A 21018-nucleotide genomic window follows, 5' to 3' on the forward strand; every position below is an offset into this window, starting at 1 on the left:
CTGATCCAGGGATCAAGCTTGCATCTCATGCATTGGCAGGTGGGTTCATTACCACTGAGTCACCAGAATTAGTTATGTATCATTTTTATGACTGTTTCCCTGAAGATTTGAATATAATATTATTATGGACTGGATGCTTGTGTCTCCTTAAATGTATCTGTTGGAATTCTAGCCCTCAGTGTGATGATGTTAGGAGGTGGGGCCTTTGAGAGGCAATAAGGATGGGGCCCTCATAAGCGGGATCAGTGCCCTTGTTTTAAAAAATACATGTACCAGAGAACATGTATCCTCTATCTCTGCTTCTTCCCTGTGAGGATGCAGTAAGTCTCAGTCTGCCCCCCAGAAGAGGGTTCTCACCAGAACTTGACATGCTGGTAACCTGATCTCATTCTTCAAGCCTCCAGAACTGTGAGGAATAAATGTCTGATATTTACAAGCCACTCAGTCTATGGTACTTTATTATAGCAACCAAAACAAAGATAAGTGTCATGTTGAATAAATGAAATGTTTCATTTGTCATAATTTTATCAAAACAGTATATTTTCTTATTTCAAGATTTTTCAAGATTAGAAAAATAATAAACCTCTGACTTATTCATTATACAAATCAAAGCCACAGGTGAAATGTTTACTGAAGAGAAAGTCAATAATTTAAGTACAATGAACTGTGTGGCGTCTGTAAGGAGCAGGAGTCTGGTATATTCAGTACCTTGGTAAAGCATCTAGAATAGCATCCTCCTCAATTTTAAAAGCAGATGCGCTGAAATCCAATTTCAAAATATTGGCCCAGAGCTGAGCTGTGGGTGCTAAACATATATCACAGTGGCAAGCCGGGTTTCCTGACAGCTTCCTGGGAGGGAATGTTTCATTTCAAGAACAGGTCTTTTGTGAATCACAAGTTCAGCTAGAGCTTCCTGACTGAAAACGCAAGAGAGCCTGGAAATAATCAGTTCAATCAAATAAACCAATCCTAATTAAAGTTGTAGAATATTATGATGCATGCCTCAGTGCATCAAATAGTCAGGGTCCTCCAGAAAAACAACCTTTTCTACATTCAGATAGATAAATAAATAAATATGTATATATACAGATAATATACATATATCACATATACATGTTACATATATGTAGAGACAGAGAGAGACAGATGGAGAAGCAAAGAGAGACAGAGATATGAAGAAAGACAGACTGATTTTAAGAAACTTACTCTCATGACTGTGGGGACTGTTAACTCAAAAATTCATAAGGAGACAAGTATCCTGGAAACTCAGGTAAGAGTTAAAAACTGACAGTTTTTAGTCTGAAATCTGTTAAGTAAGCTGGTAGGCTGGAAAATCAAGCAAGAGTTCTATGTCACAGTCTTGAGGCAGAATTTATTCTGTTCTAGAAAACCTAATTTTCTGCCCTGAAGACCTGATTGGATGAGACTCAGTCCATTGGGCTTCCCAGGTGGCACTAGTGGTAAAGAACCCGACTGTCGGTGCAGGACACCAGAGATAATGGTTTGATTCCTAGGTTAGGAAGATCCCCTGGAGAAGGAAAGGGCAACCCACTTCAGTATTCTTGCCTGGAGAATGCCATGGACAGAGGAGCCTGGAGGGCTACAGTCCACGGGGTCACAAAAGAGTCTAACACAACTGGGCACTTTACACTTCACTCCATTCATATTACTGATGATACTTTCCTTTCTTAGAGTCAGCTGATTATAAATGTTAATCGTATCTGCAAAATACCTTCACAGTAACATATAGACCAGTGTTTGATCACACAACTGGCCACTATAGTCTAGTCAAGTTACCACACAAAATTAACTGTCACACTCAGTATCTTGTAAAAAAAACTTTTAAATTCTCAACAAATTATTTTCAAGAAGAGTACATAAAAACTTGAAGATGGCCATTTAGAAAGTTATTCTTCAATGTTTTTACTTCAAAACCATAGAAACATGCATTCATACAGGACTCTAAAATATATCCAAAATTATTCCAGAAGTTTATTCATTGTTGACAGGATCTATTCAAATATATATATAATGACTGGGGTTTAACTACCCTAACCCCTAACCATAGAAGACCAAAAAAGAGGAAGGAGTTTTAGGAAAGAAGGAAAGAAAGCCTAGAAGAAGGTGCTGCTGCTGCTAAGTCGCTTCAGTCGTGTCCGACCCTGTGCGACCCATAGACGGCAGCCCACCAGGCTCCCCCGTCCCTGGGATCCTCCAGGCAAGAACACTGGAGTGGGTTGCCATTTCCTTCTCCAGTGCATGAAAGTGATAAGTGAAAGTGAAGTCGCTAAGATGGCAAGAGAGGTGACAGAAAGAAAAGATAAAACAGATGTAAAGAACTGAGAAGATTTTAATTAAAATCTACACAAACAATAACTCCAGTTTTATTTGAGAATATGGGCCAGGATAGCATTACTAAGGAGAGTTAATTTGACACACAATATCATGGACAGTTGGGATGTATCCAGACTCACACTGTTTAAAAAGAAATACTAACCTCATGGGCTTCCCTGGTGGCTCAGATGGTGAAGAATCTGCCTGTAACACGGTAAGATCTGGGTTCATGGTAAGATCTTCCCTGGGTTGGGAAGATCCCCTGGAGAAGGCAATGGCAACCCACTCCAGTACTCTTGACTGAAAAATCCCATGGACAGAGGAGCCTGGCAGCTTACCGTCCATGTGGTCGCAAAGATTTGGACACGACTGAGTGACTAACTCTTCACTTCACTTCAACCCCATAGGCAATAATAGAAATAGGCTTCTTTTTTTTTTTTTTAATTGCAGGGCATGGAACAATTTTTAAAATCTTACGTGTAGAAAAATAAGGAATTTAAACATAGCATGTAAATTCAGAGAACTTTCCAAAATGGACACAAACTCTTTGTATAGAAGACAGCAACACAAGTCTTTTTACCTTGCAAATCTCTTCCCCCTAGTCATTGTTCTTCCTCTAATCCTGTTTATCTCCTTTAAACATGACGTTCACTTTAAAGTTAGTAAGGTTGGAAAGAAATCATGCAGTGAGCATTGGAAGGCGAAAAGGTGGGAAGGTTCAGATTAATTCATCACAGATCAGCCACATTCTGTCCACACCTTTATCATCTTTTATTCTTGCATATAGAAAAACATCTTTAGTATATTTTTCACAAATTAATTGGGTTGGCTTAATCCCAGCAAGCACTTTTTCCTTTAAGTGGGATAAAGTACTTGAAATTTTAAGCTTTTCTGGAATAATTTAAATATTTAACTTGTGGAAGTGTCTTTTCTACTGGGTTCATATAATTAAGAGTTTACTAGCAAAAAAAAATAATAATAATAACAGAGAGGGCAATGGCACCCCACTCCAATACTCTTGCCTGGAAAATCCCATGGATGGAGGAGCCTGGTGGGCTGCCGTCTATGGGGTCGCAGAGTCAGACACGACTGAAGCGACACAGCAGCAGCAGCAGCAGCAAAAAACTAAATAATAATAATAATAATGTGCCTTAAGCTTACCCTTCAAATTTAAAAGCCAGAATCTAAAGTTTAAAAAAAAAAATTCCCTTATAAACTAGTAATTATCCAAAGAAAAATTGCAACCTGAAGAGAAAAATAAGGTATCAGGCCTAAGTTGAAACATTGCTGAAGACCTCTGTAGTTTGTCTTCCTGATCTCGTAGTTATAATATTGAGCACACACTTAATTCAGCCCTGCAGAGGTGAAAATAATGTATTTATAACTGTTTAATAAAACCGGTTTTGTCGTAATATTGGTAGATTGTAAATAATCAAGATAATACTGTCCTAGATAACAACATTGCTCAAAATACATTCATCATCTGATGTAATCGTCTCATTTAATTTGTCCCTATAAAATAAGCTTGACAGGTAGATAATATTAACCTAATTTCATAAACAGGGAAACTTGAAAAGAATTCTAGCAGGAATAAAGGTGAGACTAAGACTCCAACTTCTGACTTAAGAGTATTTTTCCTTGCAGTACTTTACATGCCTTTGATTTGGTTTATATCAAGCTAATATTATTGAAGACATTATGCTCAATATGATACCTCATATATATGGAATCTAAAAAACGCAAATCATAAAAGCAGAAGATTACCAGAAATTAGAAGGTGGAGGACTAAGAGAGATGTGTAAAGGTACATATTTGTAACTAATAGACCAATATGACCTGAAGACATGATACACAGTACAAGGATTATAGACCACAAAAGTGAAAATCACTCAGCTGGCTTCAACTCTTTGAGACCCTCACTCCATGGAATTCTCCAGGCCAGAATACTGGAGGGGATAGCCTTTCCCTTCTCCAGGGGCTCTTCCCAACCCAGGGATTGAACCTAGGTCTCCCTCATTGCAGGTGGATTCTTTACCAGCTGAGCCACAAAGGAAGCCCAAGAATACTAGAGTGGGTAGCCTATCCTTTCTCCTGGGGATCTTTCCAACCCAGGTATCGAACCAGGGTTTCTTGCAGTAAATGCAGATTCTTTACCGACTGAGCTATCAGGGAAGCCCTATAGACAACAAAACTGGATCATAAACTTTAAACTTGCTAACAGACCAGATCTTAATTGTTCCTACCACCAGAAGAAATGATAATAATGTGACATGATAAAGATATTGGCTAATACACAATGGCCATCATATTGCAAAATAAACCTATCAAATCAAGTTGCACACTTTAAATGTTTACAATTTTGGATGTCAAATATATCTCAATAAAATGTTTTTAATTAAAATTTAAAGATTAAAAAGGGCTTACTGTGTGGCATGTGCTCTAAATATATTAATTCACATAATTTCTTGTATCCATTCTATGAGGAAGATTGTATTTTACAGACCGAGGCCTCACAACCACCCCACTTGCTAACATCAGGCCTCAGCTTTCGCCCTCAGCAATGTTTCAGAGTCTGTGATTTTAACCACTACTCCCTATTGTACCAAAAACTTTCATCTGAGATCATGGTTACCAGATTAGAACTAGAGACTCATTCTTGGAAAATCATTTCCTGAAAAAGCCTGGAATCAGTAGAAATTGTGGCACAAATAGGGAGATGTAAAGGAAAAGAAAACACATTTACTCACCACGTTCCTGGGCTAGACCTGGAGTTTTATTTGTTTGATTCCTTCAGTCTGTAGCCACTAAACGTACTGTATGCTATATAATCATCACAACTACTCCTTCGAATAGGTACGATCCCACTTGAAAAACAGAAAACTGAGACCCAGAGTCCTCAAATAATTTGCCTGTTATCAGAGCCAGGATTGAAAACTAGTTAAATTTGACCCCAAAGTCATTGTATTCTTACTTTGGTGTTTCTGCCGAGCAATTCATTTAATTCAATTGAGTAAATGTAGATCTGATAGCAACTTGCAATCCCTGAGCCACTAATAAATCACAGACAGCTCTGATCATTGTCTCCAAGTAGGAGATTCGTGTCAAAGCACTTTGTAGCACTTCTGTAAATAGTCAGTTTCTATTGAGAAACTTTTTCCCCAGGCCTGGTCTACAGAATTAATGCAGTTCCCGCACCCAGTGCTTCTTAGTTCTTTCTCATTCAAAAGTTTATTTCCTTCGCGGTGTTATGATAGATGCTTTCATATGTCTTACACAGATCAAGTTGCATTTTCTGTTTTTGCCTGTAACCTCTTCGAGGGCCTGAAACTCCAGCTCTGGCAGTAAGTAAAAGCTCTTTAACTAAGGAATAAAGAGGCGTTCCCTGAGTTCTCCCCACAGCTACTTGTCATAGCCTATCTACAATGTCTGAGGTCACTTGGTAGGAGAGAATTCTAATAAAATAGCTGCTCATTTCTCACTTAGTGTCTCTCCCTGTACGTGATGAGATGCACTCAAAATAGCAATACAATTATGCAGCATTCATATTTGATGCTAGTACCTATCACTGAATAGGTATTCAATAAATATATTTTGAATGAATGTAAAGTAATCCTGAAGTTTCAAATTACTATTACAGTGACTTCACCAGACTATTGATTTTTTTGTTAAATTAATATTGATTCTTCTTGTAAAATTTATATTTATCATCAAAGAATCAAGGTGGATGTGAGAAGTAGGTTTTCAATTATTACGCACAGCAATTAAATACCCAAACCTGTGATAAATCAGACCAATATGTGATTTTAATACAGAAATAAAAGTTGTTCCTTATTGCCAAAAACACAGCATCTCTATGGGGAGTTCTCTATCTCATTTATAACATGCAGAATAAAATCTCTTATATAGCTTCCATGTATCAACACAGTTATTTTAGACAAAGGAATTATTCAGTTTCCAATTCCTGCACCATATTCAGTTGTTTCTGCAAAGCTCTCAATAGAGAATTATCCAAGCTTCTCACTCATTCAACTTCTTATTAGATCACCAAATGACTAAGTAAGATATTATATTGACAGGAAGAAAGAAAAGGTAAAACCCACTGTAAGAAACAAGTAGGTCTGCAAAACTATTTCTTCAATAATACCTTCATGTTTTCTTTGTTACACCTCAACCCTGTATTTCCCTCCATCGCTAACAATAATACAGTAGACAACTACAAGAAAACAAAAGCCTCTAAACATATTAATGTTAAATCATAGCATGTGTAAGTGAAGTCGCTCAGTCGTGTCCGACTCTTCACGGCCCCATGGACTGTAGCCTATCAGGCTCCTCCGTCCATGGGATTTTCCAGGCAAGAGTACTGGAGTGGGGTGCCATTGCCTTCTCTGTGTTAAGGCTTAGATATGATCAATTACATCCTCCAACCCCATTGAAGGCACACACACACACACACACACACACACACACATACACACAAGCTGCTAAATGGTCATACTAGTAGAATACAGATCTTTGACCCACTGGGATCATACCAGTGATAGATTGGTTGGGGTTACCTCTAATTTGTTAACAAGTATGACCTTAAATTCATAGGAATCCCAGGTTACACCTTCGTATCCATCTCTGTAGATGTCAAGGCCGTAAATTAGTGCCACAAATCCATTGAGTTCCATACCAATCACTCTCTTTAAGGGTAATAACAGGCATAGTTCATAAAGCACCCAGCCTTGTCTCATAATTACCAGGTTGATCATTTTTAGTATGATTTAACCGTTCTCAACATAGAGGAGCCTTTAAACTTAAATGACCATAACCTGTGTTAACCATGTACATCCTCCCCATAATTGTGGGAGTTTTCCTTTTAATGGATGAGAAGTTTAATTTTTTATTGAGACTTAGCTCATCACTCGATTGAGTTTAAATGACCCTAAGAGAAAACTTAAATCTGTGGCCAGTATCAAAGCAGGTATTATTAATTGGCAAGGTGAGAGGATCCCATCTCGTAATATAATGAATAGATAGAACAGGACTGAACACTCATCTAAAATAAATTTTCTAGGGGGTATTCAATCAGAGCCCTCGAGAACAGCATATAGCATACCTAACAACAAAATTTTTTTTTCTAACTCTAATGAGTAAGTGACAAGTTAAGGAAAATTCCTGATCTTCTGATGATTAGGTGACTGAAGTGAAGCGAAAAAATCACTGTCGTGTCCGACTCTTTGCGACCCCATGGACTATACAGTGCATGGAATTCTCCAGGCCAGAATACTGGATTGGGTAACCTTTCCCTTCTCCAGGGGATTTTCCAAACCCAGGGATCAAACCCAGGTCTCCCGCACTGCAGGCGGATTCTTTACCAACTGAGCCACAGGGACGATTAGGTGATTAGCCTAACATAAATCAGTGTATATCCCAATACTATGTACAGCACAATAACAAGCATGGTTTGCCTAGTCTTGGACTTGTCACTGAAGCAATTACTATGAGATGATTTCACTTTTTAACATTAAATTTTCAGAAAATTGATTTATAAAGGAGAAAGCTGCTAAAAAAAAAAGATAAATAAAAGTATTACATAAAAACAAAGGGGTAGCTATCTTTAAAGTTTTGAAGTTATAATAATTGTTTAAAAAAATCTAAGTTGTTCTGAGACTAGCAATTTTGTAGCAGTCAAAAATTATGAATATACTTAAAATAACAACAATTCTTAGGATCAAATTCCCTTCAAACTACTTTGCTCATGGAGAAATATTTTTGGGGGCAGACTGGGACTTGGCTCAGACAATAAAGAATCTGCCTGCAATGCAGGAGACCTGAGTTCATTCCCTGAGTTGGAAAGATCCGCTTAAGAAGGGCATGGCAACCCACCCCAGTTTTTTTGCCTGGGGAATTCTATGGACAGAGGAGCCTGGTGGGTTCAAGTCCACAGGGTCACAAAGAGTCCAACACGACTGAATTAACTTGGCACACAGCACATACACTGAGTATGACATCAAGTTCTTAGTATAAGAAACTGAGTGGCTGGTGATGACTTTAACTGAAATTAAAAAACACAAGGAGAGAAGCAGATTTAGCCATATTTGGCTTGTGGATCTTGATGGAACCCACATGTGTTCTCCTGGGAGAGCTGAAGGTTAGATTTAGCGTGTTGAAGGCTATGATAGGCAGACTTCTAAGATGGCCCCCAGTGATTGCTATGTGGTAGAAGTCTCATCCTTATATAATTCCTTCCCCTAAAGAGTGAATTGGATCTAGTGATTTCTGTCTATCCAATATGACAAAAGTGATAGGATATTATTTCCATTGTTAGGTTAGAAAATTACGACTTCCTCTTGGCTAACAGATTCCCTCTCTTGCTGGCTTTGACAAAACAAGTTACCGTGTTGGAAAATCCTCACAGAGCAAACTGAGGGCAGCCTCCAGCCAACAGCCAGTGAGATACTGAGGCCTTCATTCAACACCCCTGAATCCTGCCAGCAACCATGTATATGAGCTTCAAAAGAGATCCTTACCCATTCAAGCCTTCAGGTGAGACCCCCTCCCAACCCTAGATAATACCTTAATTACATTCTTAAAAGAGACAGTGAAGCAGAGGACCTAGTTAAACTACACCCAGATTTCTGACCTTCAAAAGTTATGAAATAATACATGTGTTATTTTAAGCCACTGAGTTTTGGGATAAATTGTTTCACAGTAATACATGACTAATACAATGGTAGTTAAAGTTATAGAAGCAAATGAGATTTAAATTAAATGAAGCTATCCCCAGGTCAATCTTTCAAGGAAATAAGGAACATTGTTGGGTTCCTATCTTCTCTTTAATTACCATTTCTGGGTTCACAGATTTTCAGTTCTTTAATGTCTCCTTGTCAAAAAAAGGAAACAAAGTTGGCAAATTTGTTCCTAATAAAGTGTTATTTTTCTATAATGTGGTAACTTAAGCAGAGGAAATATTTGTATCTGAGGGGAGAAGACAAGGAGAAATTCTCTAATGCTGCTATATGACACTGATATTTATGGGTAAGAATTTTACCCCGTCTACAACAGCCCCTATGTCACTCTACAGGGACTGACTTTAAACATGCACTTTTATATGCCCATAGAAATATTTAAATATACTTTTGTTTGATTCCGGGTTTAAGATTATGGTTTAAGATTCTCAAGGGTAAGTAAAGTTTAAGTTCAGATCAAATCGAAACCATGAGTAAAACTTTTATGTAAAGTATCTCTCACTTTCCAGAATGACTTGGTTGCTCAATGTTGACATTACACAAATCTTTATAGTAATATCAACTGGCTTCTGCATGTTATCCCAAGGCACAATAGCATAAATGATCAGCAAACCCTTTTCTTTCTGATAAATTTTATTTGGCTGCCTGAGGTGTTTAATTATGATTCTTAGTTAAAATGTAAGTATATATTTTTATATTATGCATTTGGAGGGCGGACTTTTCTGGATTTTTTCTTTTTGGAAGTAAATAAAAACATATTGCAAGACTTTTGCTCTATTTGGGAGAATATAAGCCCTAGAAAGGGGCCTGAATTGAAAACATGAGTGAAACTGGCTTTTCCACTGATGCTTAACTCTTTAGCAACAACACACACAAGAATTTATGGATGCATATAATACATATTTGATTATCTACTAAATGACTCTGTTGTATAAGGAAACTAAAAGAAAAATCCAAATTTTCCAAAAGTATAAAACTTCATGGATTAATAATTTCTATACCAAGATACTCAAGAATTTGTCATATATAAGAAATAAAACAATTTTATTTCTCTATAAATAAGAAAGCAATTTTAGGTTGCAAAGTATTTAGAATAGTTAATAAAAGCATCATTCACAGTATCCATGATTTTTCCACCAAAAGAGACTCAGACACTCATAAGTATTACATCATTTATGCATCTTTGAATGTACCTGTCAATGAAGCAAAAATATAACAGCTTAAAAAAGAAAACCAACTAGATTCCTAGTCGCTGAACCACAGAGGCTGTGATTCATAATCTAGAGAGGGATCTAGGCATGTGTTCTAGAATACTTTTTATATGATTTATATGACTGTCAAGGTTGAAAGACCACAGGTTATTAGGATTTTTTAGTGCAATTCTACTTCAGTAACTGAGGAGTCAGTACTAGAGAGAGCAAACACCACAGGAAGTATGAAAGAAATACACATATGCAAAAAGCAGCTTCCCTATGGACCAATTCCATGGCTTTTGAATCTTGTCAACAAATCATGGACCAATTAAAGGGGTCAGAGTGTGGAGAAAGAGTAAAGATGTCATGAGGAAAATATCGCTGGGGAAAAACCCACTCACCCTAATGGAAGAATATCTTTCCCCTTACCTCAAACATTTCAAGGGGTGACATGTTTCAAGGGGATCACTCTGAGAGCTTTGAAATGTGTTCTCTGAGTTGAGCAACAAATCACACCTGAATCAGTTAAACAGATAGCGATCTAGGTATAACTCCTACCGCATATAGAGAATGCAGAGATAGAAAGTAGATCTGATATCTAGCCTTAGTGAGAATCAGGGGACTTCTGCTATGACTACTGAGTTGCTCTCTCAGAGGTAGTCAAGACAACCGATTCAGCCTGGGGGTTATCTGGGGTGCTATCCCAAGGTTTTCTGGGACAAACAGAACCCAGCCAAAAAAAAGCTGGATGCCCAGATCTGAAGAAGGAATCCAAGTCTTGATGATCTCCCAGAAAAGAGATTAGTGGTTCATCTGCTGGTGTGAAGGGAACACAGGGGCCCCTCAAAGCTCATGAAAGAAAACACTGGACCCAAAGGGCACACAGTCAGCTAATAATGGTACAACTTCAAGTCAGATCTCTCCAAATCCCTCACTTTACTTTCTTTCTCCTACTCCCTCAGAACCTGCAGGATAAGAAACAGTGGGTAACAATGGAGGGAGCTAACAAGTGGTGAGAGCGGTTGATGTGGTGGTTCAGATGGAAGAAAGGAGGAGAAACCGAGCATGTCTCCTTCCCTGATACAGACTTCCATACTGAGGCTGCAATCTGCAGACGGAGAAAAGACTTTGACAGTAAATCAAGCTTGTAGTCTTCACTAATGTCAGTCCAGACATTCTATTTACTAATTGGAGACTATGTCCTAAACATAAAGTTAATGGAAGACCTGTTATAACAGAATGATAGAAAAATCATAGCACCTGCATCTAACACCTGCCAATGCAGGTAGATGTAAGAGACATGGGTTCGATCCCTGGGTCAAAAAGATCCTCTGGAGGAGGGCATGGCAACTCCAGTGTTCTCACCTGGAGAATTCCATGGACAAAGGAGCCTGCAGATTGCAGTCCATAGGGTTGCACAGAGTCAGACACAAGTGAAGCAACTTAGTATGCACACACGAACGAAGAGCATCACTGAAAACATTTTGAATGGTCAGTAGGAGACAAAAATAAAGTTGCTTCTTCACTATGTCATATGATATACTAATTTTTTAAGTTATATATATTAATTTGACAGTGAGTTGATTACAGGGAATAGAGTCCCATGAAATTCTTGGGATGTAGATGGCAAAGTATTCCGGATGACTTTCTTTAAAAGATTGATGTCTGGACTTAAGACCAATTATGTAGCATTTTTATTTTCTATTCATTAAGACAAAATATTTATTTTCATATTCAGCTTCCTAGAAACCAAAAAAGGAAAACCTCAAATGTATAATCTTCATTATCAAAAGTGTCACACCATACCCTCATCACAAAGTTTTTCTAAAACTAGTATCTAAAAATAAATTATCATTAAATATGGGTATACTGTAAGAGATGCAAAATAGAAACAAAATAGAAACAAATATGTCTAAAGCCCAGCTGCTTACTAAATCTCTGGCATCCAAACTTACATTGTACACAGTCTTTGGTCAATCAGTCATTTCAGTCGCTCAGTCATGTCTGACTCTTTGTGACCCCATGGATTGTTCTCAAAGAGGAGGAAAAAAAACTCTTTTTTTCCCACTCTACTTGCGTTAGTCTTAGTCACATAAAACTCTTTTTTTTTCTTTAAGCCCAGAACTGATGATTACACAACAAACAACTCAGTTTAAACTCTGTACTTGGGATTATATAACAACAATGTACCCTGCTTGAGGACAGTTTCTCCTTCCTGAGAAACTTCTAATTAATCCTGGTATCTTAAAATCTAAATTATAGGAGTGGGTCTAGTAGGATTTTTCAATTGTTATATTCTAATCCTGTTATCCTAAAATGTAAATTGTGGGAGTGGGTCTGGTAAAATTTTCACAAGCTTGGGACATTCTTTTGATTTATTGTAATAACTAATTTAAAAGTATATAATTCCCTTGCTCGGAGAAGGCAATAGCACCCCACTCCAGTACTCTTGCCTGGAAAATCCCATGGATGGAGGAGCCTGATAGGCTGCAGTCCATGGGGTCACTGAGTCGGACACACCTGAGCAATTTCACTTTCACGTTTCACTTTCATGCATTGGAGAAGGAAATGGCAACCCACTCCAGTGTTCTTGCCTGGAGAATCCCAGGGACGGGGAAGCCTGGTGGGCTGCCGTCTCTGGGGTCACACAGAGTCGGACACGACTGAAGTGACTTAGCAGCAATTCCCTTGCTAAAGACTAGCAGGTGGGGCACTCTCCACCCTCTTCTGATGTCTATGTCAGAAGCTTCCTCTGTCCCTTTTCACTGTAATAGAACTTGTGCCACACAGGAGCCCTGAGTGGTCAAGCCTGGTCTCTGGTCCCAAAGCTAAATCTTCTTCTTTGGAGATCACAAATCCGACAGCGTTCACCCTAAGCTATCTCGACTCCACAGACTGCAACACACCAGGCCTCCCTGTCCATCACCAGCTCCCAGAGCTTACTCAAACTCATGTCCATTGAGTCGGTGATGCCATCCAAACATCTCATCCTCTGTCGTCCCCTTCTCCTCCTGCCTTCAATCTTTCCTAGCATCAGGGTCTTTTCCAATGAGTCAGTCTTCACATCAGGTGACCAAAGTATTGGAGTTTCAGCTTCAGCATCAGTCCTTCCAGTGAATATTCAGGACCCATTTCCTTTAGGATGGACTGGTTGGATCTCCTTGCAGTCCCAGAGTCTCAAGAGTCTTCATCAACACCACAGTTCAAAAGCATCAATTCTTTGGCACTCCGCTTTCTTTATAGTCCAACTCTCACATCCATACATGACTACTGGAAAACCCATAGCTCTGATGAGACATACCTTTGTTGGCAAAGTAATGTCTCTGCTTTTTAACATGTTGTCTAGGTTGGTTATAACTTTTCTTCCAAGGAACAAGTGTCTTTTAATTTTGTGGCTGCAGTCACCATCTGCAGTGACTTGGGAGCCCCCAAAATAAAGTCTTTCACTGTTTCCATTGTTTCCCCATCTATTTGACATGAAGTGATGGGAGCAGATGCCATGATCTTAGTTTTTTGAATGTTAAGTTTTAAGTCAACTTTTTCACTCCTCTTTCACTTTCATCAAGAGGCTCTTTAGTTCCTCTTCGTTTTCTGCCATAAGGATGGTGTCATCTGTGTATCTGAGGCTACTGATAGTTCTGGCAAACTTGATTGCAGCTTGTGCTTCATCCAGCCCAGCGTTTCACATGATGTACTCTGCATATAAGTTAAATAAGCACAGTGATAATATACAGCCTTAATGTACTCCTTTCCCTATTTGGAACCAGTCTGTTGTTCCATGTCCATTTCTAACTGTTGCTTCTTGACCTGCATACAGATTTCTCAGGAGGCAGCTCAGGTGGTCTGATATTCCCATCTCTTCAAGAAGTTTCCAGTTTGTTGTGATCGACACAGTCAAAGGCTTTGGAATAGTCACTGAAGTAGAAGTAGATGTTTTTCTGGAACTCTCTTGTTTTTTCTATGATCTAAAAGATGTTGGCAATTTGATCTCCAGCTCCTCTGCCTTTTCTAAATCCAGCTTGAACATCTGGAAGTTCTCGGTTCAAGGACTGTTGAAGCCTGGCTTGGAGAATTTTGAGCATCACTTTGCTTGCATTTTCATCAATTTCTTACCCATGATGAAAAGAATGTTACCTTTCTTCTGCTACAGGGAGGAACATTTTTCACACAGGAATTTCATCTTCTGCTTTTAAGAAAAAGAAGGAAGAGTTCTCCCTGCCCCGACAACACACTAGCCACTGCTTGCAGCCAATAAGAAGCCACAGTCTTGAACTTTTGTTCTTCTCCATTGAACTTTTGTTCAAAATAGCCCTCCCCAATTTCCTCCTAAAATCTAATAATAGTCAGCCTCTCTCCTTTGTTTCCTGGACTTGCCTATGATTCACCATTGGTTGTCTGAATCAAATCCAGTTCTCTGCTATTTCTAAGTAAAACTATTTTGCTTGTAAAATCAATGGCTGTTTTATTTTTGAGATTAACACCAACATAGCATAACATTCACAGGTTTCAGTGGCTATCTTTTGGGGGATCATTTTTCAGCCTACCACAACACATGAACAGCAAGAGATACATTACATAACATGTAGAATAAGACTTTTAATCCACCTGTATTCCTTCAGGTAATAAACTAACACTCGAAATCCAGAAACTTGCTGGATTTCAGTAAGATCTTCTTTAATGTAATTTATTCTTACATTGTAACTACAGATACAATTTTTAATTCTCAGTAGTCAGAATGAAATAGATTTCTGGAAACCAAAGATGTTGGTGGAATGGTCTATATAAGTAAGCATGGAACCAGATTATTATAAAATTCTATTACTCACAAATGCCTCTACTAAGAGCACTGCATACGGGAAGGAAATTTATTGCTCTCCCTTTAGGATAATAAAATCTGAAATAGCTCAATGTGGGACCTTAGCTCACCATAGAATTTTATTGCTGGATAGGATCTCAACCCTTTATCCTTACTTTTCAGGTAAGAAAAGTGAGATTCAGGAGACCTGCTCACAGATCCCACAGCTAGTACAAGGCAGAATGAGATCCAAATTAATAGTTCTTCACTCCTCTTCCATGCTCTTCATTTTGAGCTATGCAACTCTCTTTTTTGTTTGGTCATTTACTGAAATAAACGCTAGTTTTAATCACCTTCTTGTTTAGGTTTTTGAACCCTTAGAATTAAAACACATTAATTGGTCTTTAAGCTTTCCTGGTGGGTCAGAGGTAAAGAATCCACCTGAAGTACAGGAGACATGTATAGAAGACGCGAGTTCGATCCCTGGGTCTAGAATATCCCTTGGAGAAGAAAGTGGGCAACCCACTCCAGTATTCTTGCCTGAAAAATCCCATGGACAGAGAAGCCTGGTAGGCTACAGTCCATGGGGTCACAGAAGAGTCAGACACTATTTAGTGACTCAACAACACACAATTAGTGTTTAAGCCTTTGTTTCTGGAGTTAGTAACATAAATGTTCTTACTAACCCCTTAACAGCAAAGGTCTAATCTGCGAAAGAGAGAATTCAAGAGGACAGTGCTTATTGCTTAAATGCTATCAGATTAATTTAAAGGAGTTGGTTCAGTTAAAGATTTAATGTGCACAAAAGGAAACAGAACCTGCAAGTATCCTCAGTACAGATATACTGAGCAGCAGCAGTGAGGAGGGCTGAATTTGTAATATCTGGGGAGGTTCCCACCTACAAACTGAAGATGCACAAATTTTCTCTCCCACACCAAACAAGTCAGTTTGTGGTGTACTAAAAAAACTCACTGGCTATAGATCTATTTTTTTTTTCTCTTGAAGAGAGATCTGATAAAAGGGCAAAATGTCACTGTGATACCCTTTGTAAATCACCTGCTTTCAAGTTTACCAAGTAAGCTTAGCAAGGAGATAGTTGATCATAACATAAGTGTCTCTTAGTGATACCAGGACACTGTTTAAGAAATCCAACCTTTAAAAATCTGAATGATTTTGAAATGATTTTGTTCTTGAAGTCACTCATAGCATAAAAGGAGATGTTACAATGGGGACCAAACATTTTCTCAGAATATATCTTGTTTAGACAGAACTCCCTGCTATTATTTATTCATGCCACTATAAATTATTCTCTTCAAATGAACTCAAGTCACTCTGGCTTCCAGGAACCAGAGCATGCTTTCTTTTGGAGAGATGTGAATTTCACCTTGATCCTAGAAAACTGAAAAATCAAATAACAAACAAACTCAGTGTTTACAATCAATACCTAGTTCAGTAACTCCTTAAGATTGTTTGACTTCGGTGTTGGTTGCAGTCTTGGGAGTATTAACAGCTTGGAATCTTTTTTTAGCTCTCAGCTCCAAAACCAAGATGAGCTAGGGTAGGAAGTTGCCTTTATTACGGGGATCTGAAAGGGTGCTCTGGCTTGTTTTATTTATTTTAAAGCCAAAAGCCAATTCAAGGATGATGAATAGTGTCAGTTTGACAGCATCAAAGACTGAAATTCTTCATTTCTTCCAAGGTTTAGCTGGGCAATGACTGTAATTTCTTCTACAGTTTATACAGTGAAGTGCTTTAACTCCTACCTGGATAAGCTGATTCCAAGAATGTGGTATCAAGATCATGATCTACTCTGACAATTCCTTTTCTCTTGATATCCCTTGTAAGTATGAGGGTAGATGTTTTAAAAGAGATTTTTACTTTTTAAAAGATTTTTTTTTCAGTTGGGACTGAATGAAGCCTTCTGATTGAATTTATTCAGGTCAGCACACTGATTGAAGCCTGAAGTTGATCTGGACCTGACCCCAACTATGACTGATCTATGAGACCAATCTCAGATGGGCCTCAGATTTACTGACCTGAATTTTGCCAGATTGAAAGGAAAGCCTCATGGAAAGCTGACACTTACACAGTCTACCTTTCAACTTTAACAAAAACTTTACCCTGCTTTTTTGTTAATATAGAAGTGGTATATAGGAATGGATATTCTTTTTTTACTGAGGGACATCCTTGGACGAAGAAAGAAAAACACCTGTTCATCTAGTCATTACTACCCAGATAATAAAATGACTTCTTTAAATGAGATTCATTTTCTCTGAGGCAATTTGTTTTTTACATATTTATTCCTATAAGTAACTAACTTAACAGCATTTAAACATTTTTATTGAAATAATTATAGAAACTCAATAAAAGGATAGAAGATATTATTTTATTATTTCTTATGCATTCTTTCCTTCAACTTTTTAAATATTATGTGTACTTTTTAAGAGAATGTTATTAGTAGAGGTTGAAGCTGGGTCTATATGAATAGAGGTCTAAAGGGCAGAACCATTATGAAAATAAAATTTTGCTGAAGTAATGATGCTAGTTAAATTTGTGGAGCAACCACATGTAATAGCTGTTGCTAGAAACTTTTGGTTTAATAATGAAAATATAACTTACTTTAAAGTGTTTATAATCTCCTCAGAAAAACAATAATAATACACTGAGAAAAGGTAGCAATGTGAACAAAATTGAAGTATTACCATCAAATATTGTCTGTTCTTAAAATCAGTCTTCTTTAGAGTGAACATTTTTATTACATGATTAAGTGTTACATAATGTAGCATGGACTCCAAATATTGATGGAATAATTCAAACAAAAAATAAATTTAAGAAGTGTGGGGTATTTGAATTGTGAACTAGGATTTGGGGGAAAAAAAGTAGTTTTTAAAAGTAGGGTTGGGGAGGACACTGCCAGTTGAAAAATGTAATCAAACACTTGAATTATAAGCATGAATTATATTGGGACAGTGGAGCTTTCTCATTTCTATGGGGGATGAAACATACAGTGAAGTGATCTTAATGAATATTGCTTCTTTCTTCACATGAAACTTTTAGGGAGTGAAAAACTGAGTGATTATTAGGATAATTTCAATACACCTCAAAAAAAATAATAAAACAAATCATAGCAAATTAAGTTGGAGGGTAAAAAAAGACAAAGCACTATTTCTCCTCTTAAAGGACTGAATTTTGGAGTTAAGATTTGCTGCCCACAAGCTTGTCAGGAGATTTTTTTAAAATCTCTTTCTTGATTTAAAATGATGAAAGCTAAGTGAGGAATTTTCTTGAATTTATTAGACTTATGTAGCACTTTATAGTTTACAAGTATAATCACTTACATTACTCATTTTATCCTAACTGGAGACAGAATAGCTGATTCAAGTGTCATTATTTCCTAGCTGAATGCGTTTGATCTTTCCTTTTTCTATTTCTTTTGAAGTTTAGTTTTCTCTTCTGTTATATGAAAATAATAATACTTATCAAATAGAATTTTAAATATTTTAAATGTGTAGTGCTTGGAAGAGAGTTGGAGCTTGAGCATGAGTCCACTAAGTTGACTGTGCATTGCCACCATTTATAAGATAACATAATCCACGAAAAAATCAAGTAACTTGCCAAAGACTTGATAGACTGATGAGACAGACATAATAGTAGTCTTCAAAACGACTATTCTGTGATTTTTCTACACAAATACAAGTATTTCACCTATGATCATATTGATTAATGTAAGGGTCTCTAGATATATTTTTATTTACATTGAGTGGTATGTGCATCACTGTATGTTTCTTAAACGATGTATGCATGGGGTGTATGCTGTGTACTACTATTTTTCAAAATCACAAATTAAAACTTGAAGCACCTTAAAAATGGGGGCAGAGCAATATTTTGTACTAAAATAAGCAACTATATATAAACCATATATAATGAGGTAGACTTTTATTTTTTAATAAAAAGCCAAAAAATTGCTTGTAGAAGTTTTTTTTAGAACATATTTTCTTCTGTGCTTGGTACTTTCGGAAGGAAGGTTTGATGAGCAATGGAATACCATGTTAAAGATCACGAAGATGTTTCTGTCCCCCAGAAATCTACATTTCCCAGAATACAGACTAGAGATGGGCATGGTTTCTAATCCTCTCTTCATACTATAATTTCTATATAGTCTTATATCAGCTCTTTCCCATTTCTCCTTCTCTTCCATTTTAAAGGAAGGATTATTAAATATAGAATGGCAAAGGCAATCTGCAGAGGAAGACAAGCTTGACACTTTCTGGAACATATTCTGTATTCTAAAAGACATGATTTTACTCGAGATAAAATTCTTAACTATATTAAATGCTCTTATATCACATTTGACAGACATCTGGATAGTAAACTTTAAACTCAAACTTTTTACTGCTTTTTGTGATGCTGGGGCTGGAAGACTGGAAACAGTTCTGCTTTACCTGGTTGGATCTTTGTTGAACTGTGCCAACAGACAGCGCTAGAGGGGACCTGGAAAACCAAGGTGAAGAAAAGACATTGCTTCCTGTCCTGTCCTAGGGCCCAGAGCATACACCTTTTCCCTGGGTGAGTGAGTGAGTGAAGTCGCTCAGTCCTGTCCGACTCTGCGACACCGTGGACTGTAGCCTACCAGGCTCCTCCGACTTACCAGGCTCCTCCGACCTACCAAGCTCCTCTGTCCATGGGATTCTCCAGGCGAGAATACTGGAGTGGGTTGCCATTTCCTTCTCCAGGGGATCTTCCCGACCCAGGGATTGAACCCGGGTCTCCCGCATTGCGGGCAGATGCTTTAACCTCTGAGCGACCAGGGAAACCCAAACCTTTCCCCTACCAGTGGCAATTCTTCAGAAAGTACAGTTAACTTCAATCTGCAGTTTTTCCAGCTGTCCCATTGTCTTGCTTTAAATCACTGCTTTAGGGACTATTTCTTTCAAAATCATTACCTAAGTGCCTTGGTTATTATCACAAACAAGACTGACAGATATTTAGCTTGTGTTTTTTCCTTTTTTTTTCAACTTGATCTGTGTCAGAAATCTCAAGAGCAGACATCCTATCTCTCATCTCTCCTCCAAGAATTTCAGGTGGGATGGGTAATCTCCTTTTGTGATTACTGAAGAGAGCATTCAAATAAGTAAAATGAAATTTGTCTCAACACTGTAAGCCATGAGGCTACAAGATTTTATTTCAAACCTTGTTTGCTGCTGCTGCTGCTAAGTCACTTCAGTGGAGTCCGACTCTGTGTGACCCCATAGACGGCAGCCCACCAGGCTCCCCGGTCCCTGGGATTCTCCTGGCAAGAACACTGGAGTGGGTTGCCATTTCCTTCTCCAATCAAACCTTGTTTAAATGTGCCCATATAAAATATTACTGAATGAAGTAATTGATTGGGCTTTATAATTTTTAACATTCTCTTGAGAGCTTCTATGGGATTAGAAACTTTTTTTTTTCATTTTCGTCACAGATGCAACATAAAATACACCAGAAAACTAAACCACTGTACTCTCACATCTGTTTTTCCTACTTTTTATACATCAAAGTCTTCCATTTTTTCCTCTTTTTTTCCCCTCTGTGTAATGCTACAAAAAAGCTTGTGAAACAAAATATTTTCAGTTTGCTACCCTTTCCATAGGAAATGAAAACTCACAACTTAATTTTTTTAATTTTTAAAGTTCTTACTTTGAAGATGGTTAATCTTCTATAAAAGTAGAAAGAATAATATAACTAATTCCCATATATTCATTATGATGGTTAATTTTACACACCAACTTGTTTGGGCCACAGTACCCAGATATTTGGCCAACCATATTCTAAATGTCTCTATGAAGGTGTCTGGGATGAGATTAACATTTGAATCAATAAACTTTGAGTAAAACAGATTGCCCTGTATAGTGTGAATGGTGGTGGTGGTTTAGTCAGTAAGTTATGTCTGACTCTTGCAACCCCATGGACTGTAGCCCACCAG

The sequence above is a fragment of the Capricornis sumatraensis genome, chromosome 1, assembly GCF_032405125.1.
Source record: "Capricornis sumatraensis isolate serow.1 chromosome 1, serow.2, whole genome shotgun sequence".
In the NCBI taxonomy this organism is placed as follows: domain Eukaryota; kingdom Metazoa; phylum Chordata; class Mammalia; order Artiodactyla; family Bovidae; genus Capricornis; species Capricornis sumatraensis.